At 42.2% G+C, this 15,381-nt stretch overlaps 1 protein-coding gene across 6 annotated transcripts in view; it reads right to left on the bottom strand.

Moving 5' to 3' along the window:
* The window catches only part of PGAP1 (post-GPI attachment to proteins inositol deacylase 1), a 1,652,111-nt gene that overhangs the window by 966,372 nt on the left and 670,358 nt on the right, over nucleotides 1-15,381 (bottom strand). The gene's annotated exons all lie outside the window — the stretch shown is intronic.

Raw genomic sequence — 15,381 nt, 5'->3', positions numbered from 1 at the left:
TTTTTCTGTAAGGAATCTAAGTGATCTCTCAGAGGAACCTGTTCCAAAGTGGATGGGGCTCTGGCTGCTTCAACAAGATCAGGTAATGGGTCATCATCCTCCTGACCATCTTCTGAAGCCAGCCGACAGGTTGCTATCATAGGTGATGTCCGGTCATGGTACTCCTTAATCATATTCACATGGACAGTCCTTTGTCTTAGACCCTGATCATCTAGAGCAAGAAGGTAATTGGTGTCGTTTAGTTTTCTGAGAACCCGGAAGGGACCCTCCCATGTTGTCTGGAGTTTATTTTGCCGATGGGGAACAATCATTAAGACTTGTTGTCCCTTTACAAATTCTCGATAGCGTGCTTTGCGGTCATACCATGTCTTCTGTCTGGTTTGAGCCATCCGCACATGATTCTGAGCCAAACTAGCAAGTTGAGCCACGGTTTCACGAAGCTTGAGGAAATATGGAACAACAGGAGTTCCTGTATCTTCAACTTGCCCCTCCCAATATTCCTTTAGCAGAGTTAAGGGTCCTCTGACCTTTCTTCTTTAGAGTAGTTCAAAGGGGGAAAACCCAGTGGACTCCTGGGGAACTTTCCGCTAGGCGAACAGGAGATGGGGTAGGTACTTCTCCCAGTCGGAATCACTGTCAGTGAAGGCCCTTAGCATATTTTCAGTGTTTGTTTAAACCGTTCACAAAGTCCATTGGTTTGAGGATGGTATGCTGTAGTTCGAATTGCTCGTACTCCACAGGTGCGCCACAGACACTGCACCAACTCTGACATAAACTGGGAGCCTTGGTCCGATAAGATTTCACTGGGGAATCCTACTCGGGTGAAAATGGTAACAAGGGCCTCGGCCACCTTGGCTGCAGAAATACTTGACAATTCCACAGCTTCTGGATATCGGGTGGCATAGTCCACAACAGTGAGAATGTACGGCTTTACAGATTTACTTGGTTTAGCCAGAGGTCCAATGATATCGACAGCTACTCTTTGAAAGGGTTCTTCTATTATAGGGAGTGGTTGCAAGGGTGCCATTGGGTGATCTCTGGGTCGCCCTCTACGCTGACATATGTCGCAGGTTCGGCAGAAATGCGCCACTGCTTGAGAAATTCCAGGCCAATAGAAAATTTGAGTCAATTGTCTCTCGGTACGGGTTTTCCCTTGATGGCCAGCAGTAGGAATGTCATGAGCAAGGTGTAATAGGGAAATTCTGTATTTCTGAGGAACAATCAGCTGTTTGCTATAAGTCCAGGGCTTATCTAAGGAGTCAGCGTTGGTAACTCGATATAGGAGTCCATTTTCTCTGATAATTTTTTCCCCATTTTCTCCTAACTGCCCTACTTCAGCCCGAGCTCTAAAGCTAGCCAGGGTGGGGTCAGTCTCTACCTCTTGTCTAAACTGAACTTTATCCCAAGTGACATTCATATGAGACCCACAAGAAGAATCACTCACGGCTCTGAATGCAGTTCGGGTGGCCTCAATTCCATTGATGGGTTGAACACGTCCACGTCTGATGCTCTCTTTGCTTGACTTCTGGTTATCGCGCCGACAAAGTGGCATTGAAGATTCCCCACATCATTCCCTAGAAGAATTTCTGCAGGAAGGCCGCTCATCACACCAATCGTGCATTGTTTTGCTCCAAAGCCATAATCCAGGGTTACACTCGCTCTTGGAATGTATCTTTGAGTACCTCCAGCCAATCCAATAGCAATTCCTGGTCCCTTTTGCATTGCTTCTGGTTGAATTACTCGGGGATCTCCGATGGTGAGAAAAGCCCCAGTGTCACGAGAGCCAACAACTTTTTGGCCATCCAGCATGACCTCCTGTAGATGTTTATGCTGAAGATCAGAAGAACGGGTGGCTGTGGCTCGCACCCCATAGACTCCTGGTAGGGAAGTCAACATATCAGAGTCACTTGGCAAATCATCAGGGAATGAATCCAGCTCTTCTCCTGTTGAGGGTGTCTGTAGATAATGAACAGACAAAGGGGGTCTGTTACTGTTTTGCCTCTGAACACCTGGACAGTGAGCTTGCAGATGACCAGGCTGCCCACATCCATAACATCTGCGTTCTATGAGTCTTTCTCCACGTTGTACTCCCAAAGAGGAGGCAGGAGTAGTAGGAGGCACATTCACACGGGGTCCGCCATGTGTTGGTAGTCTATTGGGACGGTGAACATTGGAGGCCAAAGGACAAGGGACCACTGGTGTTGGGGAGCTGGTAGTTTTTTTGTCACCGACTAGTAGCCTTTTCCATTGAGGCTTGATGGTGAGCACCTCATCAGCTAGAGCGGCAGCTTGTTCCACAGTTGACAGCTTTCTCTCACGCACCCATTCTCTGATTTCCGCAGGGCACCTGGCATAGAACTGCTCTTTCAGGATGACCTGGAGGAAGGTCTCCCAAGTTAAGGCCCCCTCTCCCTCCAGCCAGCGATGGCATACTTGTTTCAGTCTGTGGGCAAACATCTTGAAAGACACTTCTCCATCACAGGCTAATGTACGGAACTGAGTCCTATAAGTATCTGGGGTCACGGCATAATGTTCCAGAATGGTCTGTTTTATCTCCCCATACTCACAATTCCACTGAGGGTCCATAGCTCTATAGGCATCGGCAGCTCCACCCTCCAAGAGGCCCACCAGGTGTCTGACTCGCTCTCTTTCTGGGACTTCCATTAATCGGCACTGATGCTCAAAGTCCTGGAAGAAGCCCTCAATGTCACCTGCAGCTTCATTAAATGGCTTAAAGTCCTTGCGGGACACTCTGGAGAATTCCCTCATAGTTGGTGCTGTGGTTACAGTTTGTCTGGAGCCTCTAGCTGCTTCCACAGCAAATCTCCTCTCCAGCAATGCCCTCTCCTTAGCTCCGCGAATAGCCTCCCTCTTATCTTCTATGGTGGCCTTATCTCCAAGCAGTGCCATCTCCTCCTCATACCACACAATCCATTGACTTTTTTGGGTATTTACCTCCACCTCCCGTCTTTCCTCCCTTTGCTGTGGAAATTGTTCCTCGGTGCCATCTTGCAGGCAAGCGTTTTCCAATGCCTCAATTAGTTGCTCCTTAGAGAGTCCTTTGTAACCGACTCCGAATTCACAGGCCATTGTTTGTAGGCTCACCACAGTCCAGTTCTTGTACTCTGAGGTTCTGATTCCAGATGTTAATGGGCCGTTGTCCTCCATTCTTTCTGCTCTGATCCCGCCGCTGCCACCAGTTTGTGATGGGGTATGCGACAGAGCAGTAAGGGACGCCAGGCCAAGGAACAATCCAAGAAGATTTAATGAGGCAGGGAGCATAAACCATCCAATATTAAAATGGTTCTTTAGAGTCCACACAAAGGAAATAGGTCCGGGGGCGCCAAGGAGAATGCAAAAGTCCTCAAAGTCCAATATCCATGTACGGGCGAAAAGGAGCTGGCCTTAGCACAGGTCCTCACCCTTCACTCAACAAAGCATAACTAAAAACTAAAACATGGGGCTGAATCTCCCACCCCTCCTTAGATCCACCCCCTTAACATTTGCTACTTGTAGCTACTAGCTCGAAAAGGGTTCCTAGACACAGTCTCCAGAGATTATGTACTAGGCAAGCCCCCTGCAGAGGAGAACAATATATATGCAACCCCCCCAAATCAAGGACAATAGCTACAGCTGAAGCCTGATTGCAATATGATACAGGCTGGGGGGATATAATGTTACAGTCCGACAAATTGTCTGTGACGCACAAACGATGGGGGCGGGTGCGATTGCTTATGCGATCACACGATTTATCGTCCCGTGTGACGCCCGCATAATATGGTGCTCCTTTTCTTTTTTCTTCTTCACTTTGTAGCCTGCGTCAAAAGTACCGTATTTTTTGGACTATAAGGCACATTTTTTTCCTCAAAATTTTGAGGGAAAGTGGGGAGTGCGTCTTATAGTCCGATGGCTGTGGTGAAGGGTTTGCGGTGGTGGTGGAGCGGGTCATCAGAGGCAGGAGCAGGCTGTAGCAGTGCCTACCGTGACCACGTGGGCCCGTTCATTATTTCTTTTCACATGCTGCATTCCGATGCCCATCATCTCTCAGTGCTGATGGTGGCGCTGACAGGTGGGCGGGATGATGGGTGGGAGTTGCGCGCTTACTAAGCAGCCAGCCCGCATGATCATCCCTGGCAACTACAGCCTGGAGTGATAATGTGTGACTATATTCACTGCCCCCAGTGCATCATCATCAGCACGGGGGCCAGTGAATAAGTATACTCATCGGTCACAGATTCCTGCAGCATCACATTGTCCTCTTGTCTGTCTGCCTGCTGAAGTGTGTGGAGAGTGATGCCCACAGTGATGACGTCATTGCTGTGCACACGGCTCCACACAGGTCAGCGGCGCTGCTGCTGCACAGACAGGAAGACAAGCGATGCTGCGTGGAGTGAGGAAAGGCGAGTATAAACGTTTTTGTTTTTATGTGTGCCACAGGATGCGGGCCATATACCAGGATTGGACCACATACCAGGATGGGGGTATTTATCAGTATGGGGGCTATACCAGGATAGGGGACATATAAACAAGGATGGGGATAATATACAAGGCAGGAGGATCATTACCAGGATGGGGTACCTTAGTAGATAATTTGGGGACATTACCCCGATAACAGTGTCAGCAGCAGATCATTGGCCCATTTTTTGCTTAAAGGTTTAATTTTCCTATTTTCCTTCTCTAAAATCATGGTACGCCTTATGGTCCAGTGCGTCTTATAGTCAGAAAAATACGGTAGTTTTCGATCATATTTTGCATTTAAAAGGTCAAATAGCGCTCCTTCCCTTCCGAGCCCTGCCATGGACCCAATCTGTGCTTTTCCACCTCATATAGGGTATTGGCAAACTCAGCAGATATTGTATAACAAATTGTATGGTACATTTTTTCCTGTTGCCATTGTGAAAATGAAAAATGTGGGGTTAAAGCAAATTTTTTGTGGTAAAAATGTATTTTTTCATTTTGATGACTCAAAGGTATATAAATTCTTAGAGGGCTCTATTTTCCAAAATGGGGTCACTTGTGGGGGGGTCATAAGTGGACTGACATTCTGAGGTGGATATCAGTCCACTTATGATTTAAGGTGAATATGCTAGTAGATGTGCAGGACGCACATAGGCAGTGTGTGCGAAATAGCGATATCTGACACCCTGATGTGATTAGCTGTGCAGGCTGTCCATCATTTGAAAAATCCTTTAGATAGAATATACAGTGGGAAAATTCAGTGAGATAGTAAAGCGATACTCTGAGTGGAATATCAGTCCACTTATGATGTAAGGTGAATGTGCCAGTAGATCTGCAGGGACGCACATAGTGGCAGGCAGCTCTATATATATTATTTGTAAATTGTTGGCCTGCTATTATATCTGTGAGGGCACACATAGTGACAATTTAATCTGTAACTTCTGGGCTATCTTGTCTGTATGACTATGATTTATTATTCTACTATGCTCTGTTTGATTGTCTCCTGATGAATTCATTAAAAATATGATGGAGGAAACACAGAGGGATAAAATAATTATAACTGGAAATTGCTGGGAGATTAAGGAACAATAACATCGGAAATAAATTATAATAATATTAGGAGCAACACTAATCTAATACCAGACAGATAATGAATATTCTGATCTCCAATATTAATAGTGAGACAAAAGAATATTGGAAGTACTACAGTAGTTTTAAATGTGCTGCTGCTGGATTTATTTGTGTTCAACAGAGAAATATAATAATGGTCTAACAAGTAATAATTAAATGGTAGTTGGTGGATCATTTGCTGACCCGACCTGTATATGTATATGTATATGTGTCTAAGGTTTTAAAATTGAAACAATAAAGAATGTTTTTTAAATCTAAAAATTCCACCAGGTCAATGGGTGTCAATTGTTAAGGCACATCAGGGGCTCTCAACACGAAACACGGAGTCTGCTGTGCAAAATTGTTGCAGTTATTAAGGTATGTGCCTATGGTGCTTTTTTTTTCCAGCACAAAAAAGCTGTTTTTTTGTGCTTCTTTTCATGCTTCTTTCATGCTTCTTTCATGCTTTTTTTCTTGCTTCTTTTCATGCTTTTTTCTTGCTTTTTTTCATGCTTTTCATGCTTCCTTTCATTCTTTTTTTGTTACTATTGACTGCTTGTTTTAGCTCATTAAAGTTAGATGTGAAAAAAAGGTGTTGTTATGTAATTTCCTTGTTCAACCCATTTTTTTCAATCTCCATTTTGGAATAAAAGTGACAGGAAAATGATGAACTATTAGATCGTTTACCAGCGCCGCTATTCACCGGCTCATGCAGGTGAATAGCGGCATCGGGAATCAGGTGCTCGGAGATTAACGTTCCTATAGTAACCCGCTCATTAGGTTTCTATGGCAACGGTGGCAGCGGTTATGTCACCGCTTACCAACCCGCAGTCTCTGCTCACTCATTGAGTGATTAGACAGCATGGGGAGCAGAAGCGTTCTTCCTCACCAGTGTTCTCTGAAATAGCAGAGCTAGATCGGTGACAGAAGACCAGGATCGAGGAGGGGTGAGAGGAAGTAATAAAAATGGAGTCCCTAAGTGTGTCTGTGTATTTATTTCTAATAAAGTATTTTTTCTGTGTGGTGTCTTTTTTTAACCCTCTATTGGAGATTCTTAATGGTCGGGTCAAACTTGGCCTGACATTAAGAATCTCGGACTTAATAACAGCTGGTAAAACAAAGGTGGTATTAACCCCTTATTCAAATACAAAGAAAAAAAACCTTATTACCCAGCGTGCAACCCGGCACCAGGTCCACTGGAAGAGTTGGATACAGCGCAAGAAGATGGCGCTTCTATGAAAGCACCATTTTCTGGGGCAGCTGCGGACTGCAATACGCAGCGGGGGGGGGGGGGGGGCAGAAAGCTTGGGCCACTCTGCGCTGCCGATTCCAGTCCCTAGCCGTCTGGTTGCATCTGGCTGGACACAAAAATTGGGTGAAGCCCATGTAATTTTTTTTTTTGTTTTTTGGCAAGAAAAAACAAGAAAAAAGGGCTTCCCTGCATTTTCCATTGCCAGTGAAGGTAACACCAAGCAGTAGGGGTTAGCAGCCAGTAGCTGTTTGGTATACCCTTAGCTAAAAATAGAAAATGCAGCAGGAGCCTACGCATTTTTTTTTACCTCTAACCCTTTCGGGTTATGTGGTTTTTTTTTTTTTTTTAAATTCATTAAAAAAAACAAACGACATGGGCGTCGTCATATTTTTGTATGCCAGCCAGATACAGCAGGCAGGTAGGGGCTGCCCCAACCCCCAGCTGCCTATTAATACCCAGCTGGGAACCAAAAATATAGGGAAGCCCTTTTTTTAATTGATCATAAATTTCAAAAATAAAAAAAAAACACGACGTGGGCTTCACCCAATTTATTTGTCCAGCCAGGTACATCTAGGCAGCTGGAGACTGCAATCCACAGTACAGGGTGGCCCAAGCTTTCTGGGACCCCCAGCTGCGAATTGCAGTCCAGAGCCACCCCAGAAAATGGCGCGCTCATAGGAAGTGCCATCTTCTGGCACTGTATCCAACTCTTCCAGCAGCCCTGGTATCGGGTGGCTCGCTGGGTAATAATGGGGTTAGGGCCAGCTGTGTATTATCAGCTGGCCTTAAGCCTGAAATTCATGGTGTCACACCAGTATTAGACATAGCCACCATGAATTTCTAGTAAAGATAAAAAAACACAACACAGAGAAAAATATTTTTATTAGAAATAAAACACAACACAATTAGTGATTCCATCTTTATTGAACTAAAGAAACCCCCCTCCGCCATAGTCCTGGGTCGAGAGTCTAGCGATGTCCAATCCAGATCCAATATCTAATCGGAAGGCAAACTGAACAGATGATGACATCATATGATCGGTTTGCCTTCCGATCAGATGATATTGGATTCAGGTCTTTGAACCTGACAAGTTGAAGGACCTGAATCCGATTACACATCAGCTGATTGTTTAAAAGCCTTTACAGACTCCAGAGTCACATCCCATAGGCTCCAGGACCCGCCGGTAAGCAGCTGCTGCTGTCACCTGACAGCATCATCTGATCGTTTATGTCCAGCAAAGATCAGCTGATTCATCATCTGAATCATCATCTGATTGTTAAAAAGCCGGTAGGCTTTACACCGCTGGACGTAAACAATCAGATTGTGCTGTCAGGTGACAGCAGCAGCTGCTTACCGGTGGTTCCTGGAGCCTATGGGACATGAGTCTGCAGAGAGGTGAAGAGTTCATCCCAGCGGCAGATCTGCAGGAAACCCCGGTGATCCTCCTGCATGAACTGTATTCACCTTGCGACATCCCCGGACTTCGTGCAGAGAGGTGTCGCGGTAAAACACCGCAAGAATACTGAATGCTTGGTGCACGGCACAAGGTGAATACAGTTCATGCAGGAGGATCACTGGGGTTTTTCGGGGTTCACCTTGACGTCAGCGGGGGTTCCCTGAATTTATGTGGCATAGGCTGTGTACCAGACATTCAGTATTCTTGCGGTGTTTTACCGCGACACCTTTTTGCAGGGAAGTCCAGGGATGTTAGGAGGTGAATACAATTCATGCAGGAGGATTACCAGGGGGTTTCCTGGAGATCCCCTGCTGGGATGAACTCTTTACCTTGTGACATCAGCGGGGGTCCCTGCAGAGAGGTGTCGTGGTAAACAATGGGAGATAAGGAAATAGCTGGGGACCCTGGCTTTGTGGATTTCTTCTATAAAGGAATCTACATAGCCATAGCTTTCTTTCCTCCCCAAAAACGCCCAAACGCATAAAATATAAAGCAACGTGGGCATTACACATGCGTTGTTTAATGCTTTTTTCCCATACTCCATTGAAGTCAATTGAGCAAAAAGGCAGGAAAAAATGCTAAAACAATTGACACGTTGCTTATTTTTTCAGCAAAAAAAAAGCAACTGAAAAAGAAGAAACATGGGCACAGCAAGTCCCAATTGTCATAGACTTTGCTTGGATGCTTTTTCCTTACTTTTATTGATTTAAAAAAGCAATGAAAAATACTAGAAAAAACGCTATGAAAATGCCCTGTGGGCACAAGGCCTTAGAGTGAGTGGTCGCATTTTCCATCACTGCAGCTTCTTGAGGTAGCAAAGCTGGAATTGTCATGGTACCTTGTGTGGAGTACAACGGACCAGAGATTATTACATTGGTGAAAGAGGGTTTTTTGTTTTGTTTTTTTAAGGATTTCTCTCTATGTTTTGTGTCCTGGGGGGGGGGGTCTCCCATTACTAGCCTCGGACTTGATGACAGCTTTGATTTTTTTTTACAAATCACACTGTCATTAACCCTTTATATTACCCCAATTGCAAGCACTCAATTGGCAATTGGGATGAGATGGTTAAAGTGCTGGAATTGTTGCATCTATTCCTTTAATGACCCGCATTGTCTCTACAATTCAACTGAAAAATAAAATGAAATCTTTTTGAAAAATAAAGAGCTAAAATATTGTGGTTGTATATATATGCAATGAAAAATGCTACTTGCTAATTTGAACATGTGAATAATGAATTGCATACCTGCTATGAATATTAGGAAAAAGGAGATATTTAGCAATCGCATTGATCAATGTAACTGAGCCCCAAAACCTCGTCAAGGTATATCTCTATATTGGGGTCCCTAGCTTAGTGCTCACTTCAGTTATCCTATTCAGTTATATGTAGTTTTTTTTCTGAATGTGAACACAGCTCCGCCCCTTTCGGCCATGTTTTTTCCATCTCCTATATAAGAAAGTCCTTAGTTACCCCTCTCCACCCATAGCAGTTTTTAATTGCAATGAGATGACACACAGTTAGGGTCACAGAGCTAGGGACCCCAATATAGAGATATACCTTGACAAGGTTTTGGGGCTCAGTTACATTGATCAATGTGATTGCTAAATATCTCCTTTTTCCTAATATTCATAGCAGGTATGCAATTCATTATTCACATGTTCAAATTAGCAAGTAGCATTTTTCATTGTATATTATAATATTTTTCCATATGCTTGAGGCATTATACCATTATCTAAGTTTGATGTGCAGCCTTATTCTTATATATAGTATGTATTTTTGGCTTGCACTCATATATATATATATTAGTGCTCACTTCAGTTATCCTATTCAGTTATATGTAGTTTTTTTTCTGAATGTGAACACAGCTCCGCCCCTTTCGGCCATGTTTTTTCCATCTCCTATATAAGAAAGTCCTTAGTTACCCCTCTCCACCCATAGCAGTTTTTAATTGCAATGAGATGACACACAGTTAGGGTCACAGAGCTAGGGACCCCAATATAGAGATATACCTTGACGAGGTTTTGGGACTCAGTTACATTGATCAATGCGATTGCTAAATATCTCATTTTTCCTAATATTCATAGCAGGTATGCAATTCATTATTCACATGTTCAAATTAGCAAGTAGCATTTTTCATTGTATATTATAATATTTTTCCATATGCTTGAGGCATTATACCATTATCTAAGTTTGATGTGCAGCCTTATTCTTATATATAGTATGTATTTTTGGCTTGCACTCATATATATATATTAGTGCTCACTTCAGTTATCCTATTCAGTTATATGTAGTTTTTTTTCTGAATGTGAACACAGCTCCGCCCCTTTCGGCCATGTTTTTTCCATCTCCTATATAAGAAAGTCCTTAGTTACCCCTCTCCACCCATAGCAGTTTTTAATTGCAATGAGATGACACACAGTTAGGGTCACAGAGCTAGGGACCCCAATATAGAGATATACCTTGACGAGGTTTTGGGACTCAGTTACATTGATCAATGCGATTGCTAAATATCTCCTTTTTCCTAATATTCATAGCAGGTATGCAATTCATTATTCACATGTTCAAATTAGCAAGTAGCATTTTTCATTGTATATTATAATATTTTTCCATATGCTTGAGGCATTATACCATTATCTAAGTTTGATGTGCAGCCTTATTCTTATATATATAGTATGTATTTTTGGCTTGCACACATATATATATATTAGTGCTCACTTCAGTTATCCTATTCAGTTATATGTAGTTTTTTTTTCTGAATGTGAACACAGCTCCGCCCCTTTCGGCCATGTTTTTTCCATCTCCTATATAAGAAAGTCCTTAGTTACCCCTCTCCACCCATAGCAGTTTTTAATTGCAATGAGATGACACACAGTTAGGGTCACAGAGCTAGGGACCCCAATATAGAGATATACCTTGACGAGGTTTTGGGGCTCAGTTACATTGATCAATGCGATTGCTAAATATCTCCTTTTTCCTAATATTCATAGCAGGTATGCAATTCATTATTCACATGTTCAAATTAGCAAGTAGCATTTTTCATTGTATATTATAATATTTTTCCATATGCTTGAGGCATTATACCATTATCTAAGTTTGATGTGCAGCCTTATTCTTATATATAGTATGTATTTTTGGCTTGCACTCATATATATATATATTAGTGCTCACTTCAGTTATCCTATTCAGGTATAAATATGCACACTCTTAAACTAATACTTTGTTGAAATATCCTTTGAATTTATGACAGTATTTTGCCTTTTTGGATAGGAATCGATCAGCATGGCATATCTAAAATTGGTAATCTTTGCCCACTCTTCCTTCCAGGGGCGCTCTAATCTGTCCGATTGTGAGAATATCTCCTGAGTACAGCCCTGTTCACGTCAACACACAGATTTCCAATGTATTCAGGTCAGGGCTCTGGCTGGGCAAATCAAAAACTGTGATATGCTTCTGGTGAAGTCATTCTTTTGTTGATTTGGAGGCATGCTTAGGGTCATTGTTAATTTAAAAGGTGAAATTCCTAATCTAAAGCTTTGTAGAAGAGGCCTGAAAGTTTTGAGGAAAAATTGACAGATATTTGAAACTGTTCATAATTACCACCACCTTCACTAAATCCCCAATTCCAGCTGCTGTAAAACAACCCCAAAGCCGTTAACCCACAGATTTTCAATTGGATTCAGGTCTGGATCCTGGCTGAACCATTCCAAAACTTTGATATTTTAATGGTAAAGCCATTCTTTTGTTGATTTGGAAATATATTTAAAGTAATTGTCATGCTGAAAAAAACAAAATTGCTCTTCAACTTTAGCTTTCTAGCACAAAACTGAAAGGATATTTGCAACAGTACAAAACTCTCATTTTCATACATCTTTGAAAGCTGTTAAGTTCTAGGTAATGTCACCATTGTGTCAAATTAAAGCCACTTCTTGATGACTACCTTCAGAGTGTTTCATGGTATATCTAATGCCTTGGAAATATTTTTGTACCCATGTCGTGACTGTTAAATTTTAACAATGAGAGCTATTTCCTGTGTTATATGGACCATGGCTTCTGCTGTAAAATGCAACTAAGAAAATCTAAGAATAATCCTACCAGAACAGGTAAACTTTCTAAAATGACTTTAAATGATGCAGCTGTGTATTGTGTACTAACTACTGTGTAACATGAGTTTAAATGTGATCAGCTATTTCTAAATACACCCAAGTTCCCGATTATAAAAGGATGTTCACACCTATGTAGCCACATTATTTTAGCTTTGTTACTTTAACTTTTTGACTCAAAATGATTTGTTTGTTTCTCAATGGAGTTACAGTATATGGATTATGTGTGACACTACGGTGGCAAAAGTTCTGAAATGATTCTTCTTGATATGATTTTTTACACTACAAAAAACTTGGCATTTTAACTGGGTTGTGTAAACATGGTCATTGACAGACTTGCACTAGATATTGGACTGTAGAGGCAGGTTACTGAAGAGCCACTATGTTACGTCACCACCGGAGTCCGCTCCATCGACTTCTACTCCGATCGCCAGACGACGCCGTGTTCCTGACGTGGATAGTGCTGGTGATGGGAGAGGAGTCGATGCCAGCGGCGCCGGTGGGCGCAGGCTCCGCTCATGCACTGGTCTGGGTTTCCTGGGGATCTGCAGTGCCACGGGCTGACTGTAGGTGGCGGGTGTCTCCCAGCTAAAGTACCATAATTAAGCTACAGCCTATGGGAAGACACCACATTCTTTTTAATGCCCCCTCCTGTCTTCTGACCTCTGCCAGAGATAGTTCTGAAAATTCGGGCTCCTGTTCAATCCTTTGATTACGTGTGCTGATTACCGCTTGTTTCCTGACTACGTCTCCTGCCTGCTGTTTTTGTACCTTGCTGCCCGATTCGCATTTGACCTCTGCTTGTTTTTGATTATGTCCTTGCCTGCCGATTCTGTCCCTGTTCCGCAATTCCTGGTTTGACCCTGCCTGACTACTACTCTCTCGGACTGCAACCTTCCACAGGTAGTGATCACCTTGGGCCCTGTGTAATTCCAAATCCCTGTATAGGGGGTTAAAGGATTTCAGGGTTCTAGGGGTCCTGCTTGGTGAGTGGCTTCCCTCTAGCCTGTATTCATATGTATAATATATAGAAAAATGTATCCCATATATAAAATTTGCGCTGAACCACAACAATATATACTTGGATAAAAATAGTATTTTATTTTATTTTATAAAATAAAATAATATTTTTATCCAAGTATATATTGTTGTGGTTCAGTGCAAATTTTATATATGGAATACATTTTTCTATATATTATACATATGAATATATCCTTCCCTAGGCAATTAAGGGTTTTTGCCCAAAACATTAGCTGCAGAACCATTAAAACATTGGGTTTTAGCGCTGACATGATTTTCATTGATTTTTTTCCCTCTAGCCTGTCCATTACAGCCGTCTGAGTCTGTGGATACAGGCAGGCGTTACACACTATCAGGAGACTAGTGACAGACAGGGAATAGGGAAGAGAGGCAGCAGTGCCGTGCCATTGTAGAACAATTAAACATAAAATAAATCTTTAAAATGTAAACCCAGATTTCAAAGCTAAAGCTGTAGATGGAATGAGCAATAGAGTGTCTTTATCTAGATAACATTAGTTTGGGGTATAAAAACCTGATGAGAAGTCTACCATAAACATAAAGTATCCGTGTTTCATGCTGCTACCAAATACTCATAGGAAAAATATAAAAAAAATGAGAGTATTAAGCAGTTTATGACTTTTAATGGCTAACTGAAAAGATGGTAACAAGTAGCAAGCACTTGAGACTACTTGGGTCTCTTCATCAGGCATAGTAGAAACCTGAGTAGTTTCAAAAGCTTACAGTCCCTGACAGAAGTTCTGTCGCTTATCCATGTTATGTAAATAAAAGCTTATAACCTGACTTTAAATTCATCCATTAGCTTCATAAATTACTCTTTTGAAAGCTGAAACCCTCCTAAATTTGGTTTATGTTATGAAAATAAAGTTGCTGCAAAGCTGAATATTGATCATTTAATGAACACAGAAAGGTCAGATTTTGGCAAGACAAACGTTTTGTCACCCACAGAAAGTAATATGAAATTCAAACAAATAATTAACTTCTAATACAAAGATATGTTGCATAACATTGGTCAATGAAGTTGTGGTGCTATTAGAGCCATATTTAATATTTTGTGTGACTGCCATGAGTTTTAAGGATTGCATCCATGCGGTTCAACAATGATTCATACAATTTATTGATGAAGTCATCAGGAATACTAAAGAATGCAGTCTTACATGCCTCCCAGAGTTCATCTAGATTCTTTGGTTTTGTCTTTCAAGCTTCCTCTTTCATCCTACCCCAAAGATGCTCAATGATGTTCATGTCTGGTGACTGGGCTGGCCAATCCTTGAGCACCTCAATCTTCTTTGCAAAAAGGAACTTTGTTGTAGAGATGGATGTATGAGATGGAGCACCATCCTGCTGCAGAATTTGACCCCTTTTATGACTGGGAATGTAAGAGGTAGCGAATACTTCCTGATATTTTAGGCTATTGATATTGCCTTCCATGTTGCAAATGTTTTGCACACCCCCATACTGACTGTAACCCCAGACCAGGATTTTTCCAACACCAAACTTAACTGTTTCCTGTATCCATACAAGCTCCAGTAGGTCTTCTGTAGTATTTGCGGTGGCTGTGGTGTAATTCAACTGAAGATTCATCAGATAAATACACCTTCTGCCACTTTTCCAGCGTCCATCTGTTTAGTAGGCTGTGGAACTTGGCAAATGTCACACGGTTTTTTAATTGCCTTTTGTTTAGTGCTGGCTTCTGGGCACTGATTCGACCATGGAGGCCATTTCGAGACAGAATCCTACAAACTGTTCTAGTTGACACAGGGACTTGAGGTGACCAGGCCTTTTGGAGCTCTGCTGTAGTGGAAGAGGGTATGGCTTTGGATTTTCTAACCAACTAACCAACAAACGTTCCTCCTGAGCAGTTGTCTTGAGGGGTCTGCCGGACCTGGGCTTGTCAAAAACATCTACAGTCCCTTCAAATCTTTTTTTTAATTCTTTGTACTTGATGCTGAGACACATTAAAGGTGCC

Source organism: Anomaloglossus baeobatrachus, chromosome 7 (assembly GCF_048569485.1).
Source record: "Anomaloglossus baeobatrachus isolate aAnoBae1 chromosome 7, aAnoBae1.hap1, whole genome shotgun sequence".
Lineage (NCBI taxonomy): Eukaryota > Metazoa > Chordata > Amphibia > Anura > Aromobatidae > Anomaloglossus > Anomaloglossus baeobatrachus.
Note: the sequence above shows the minus strand (reverse complement) of the source record. Positions and strands in the feature narration are given on the sequence as shown.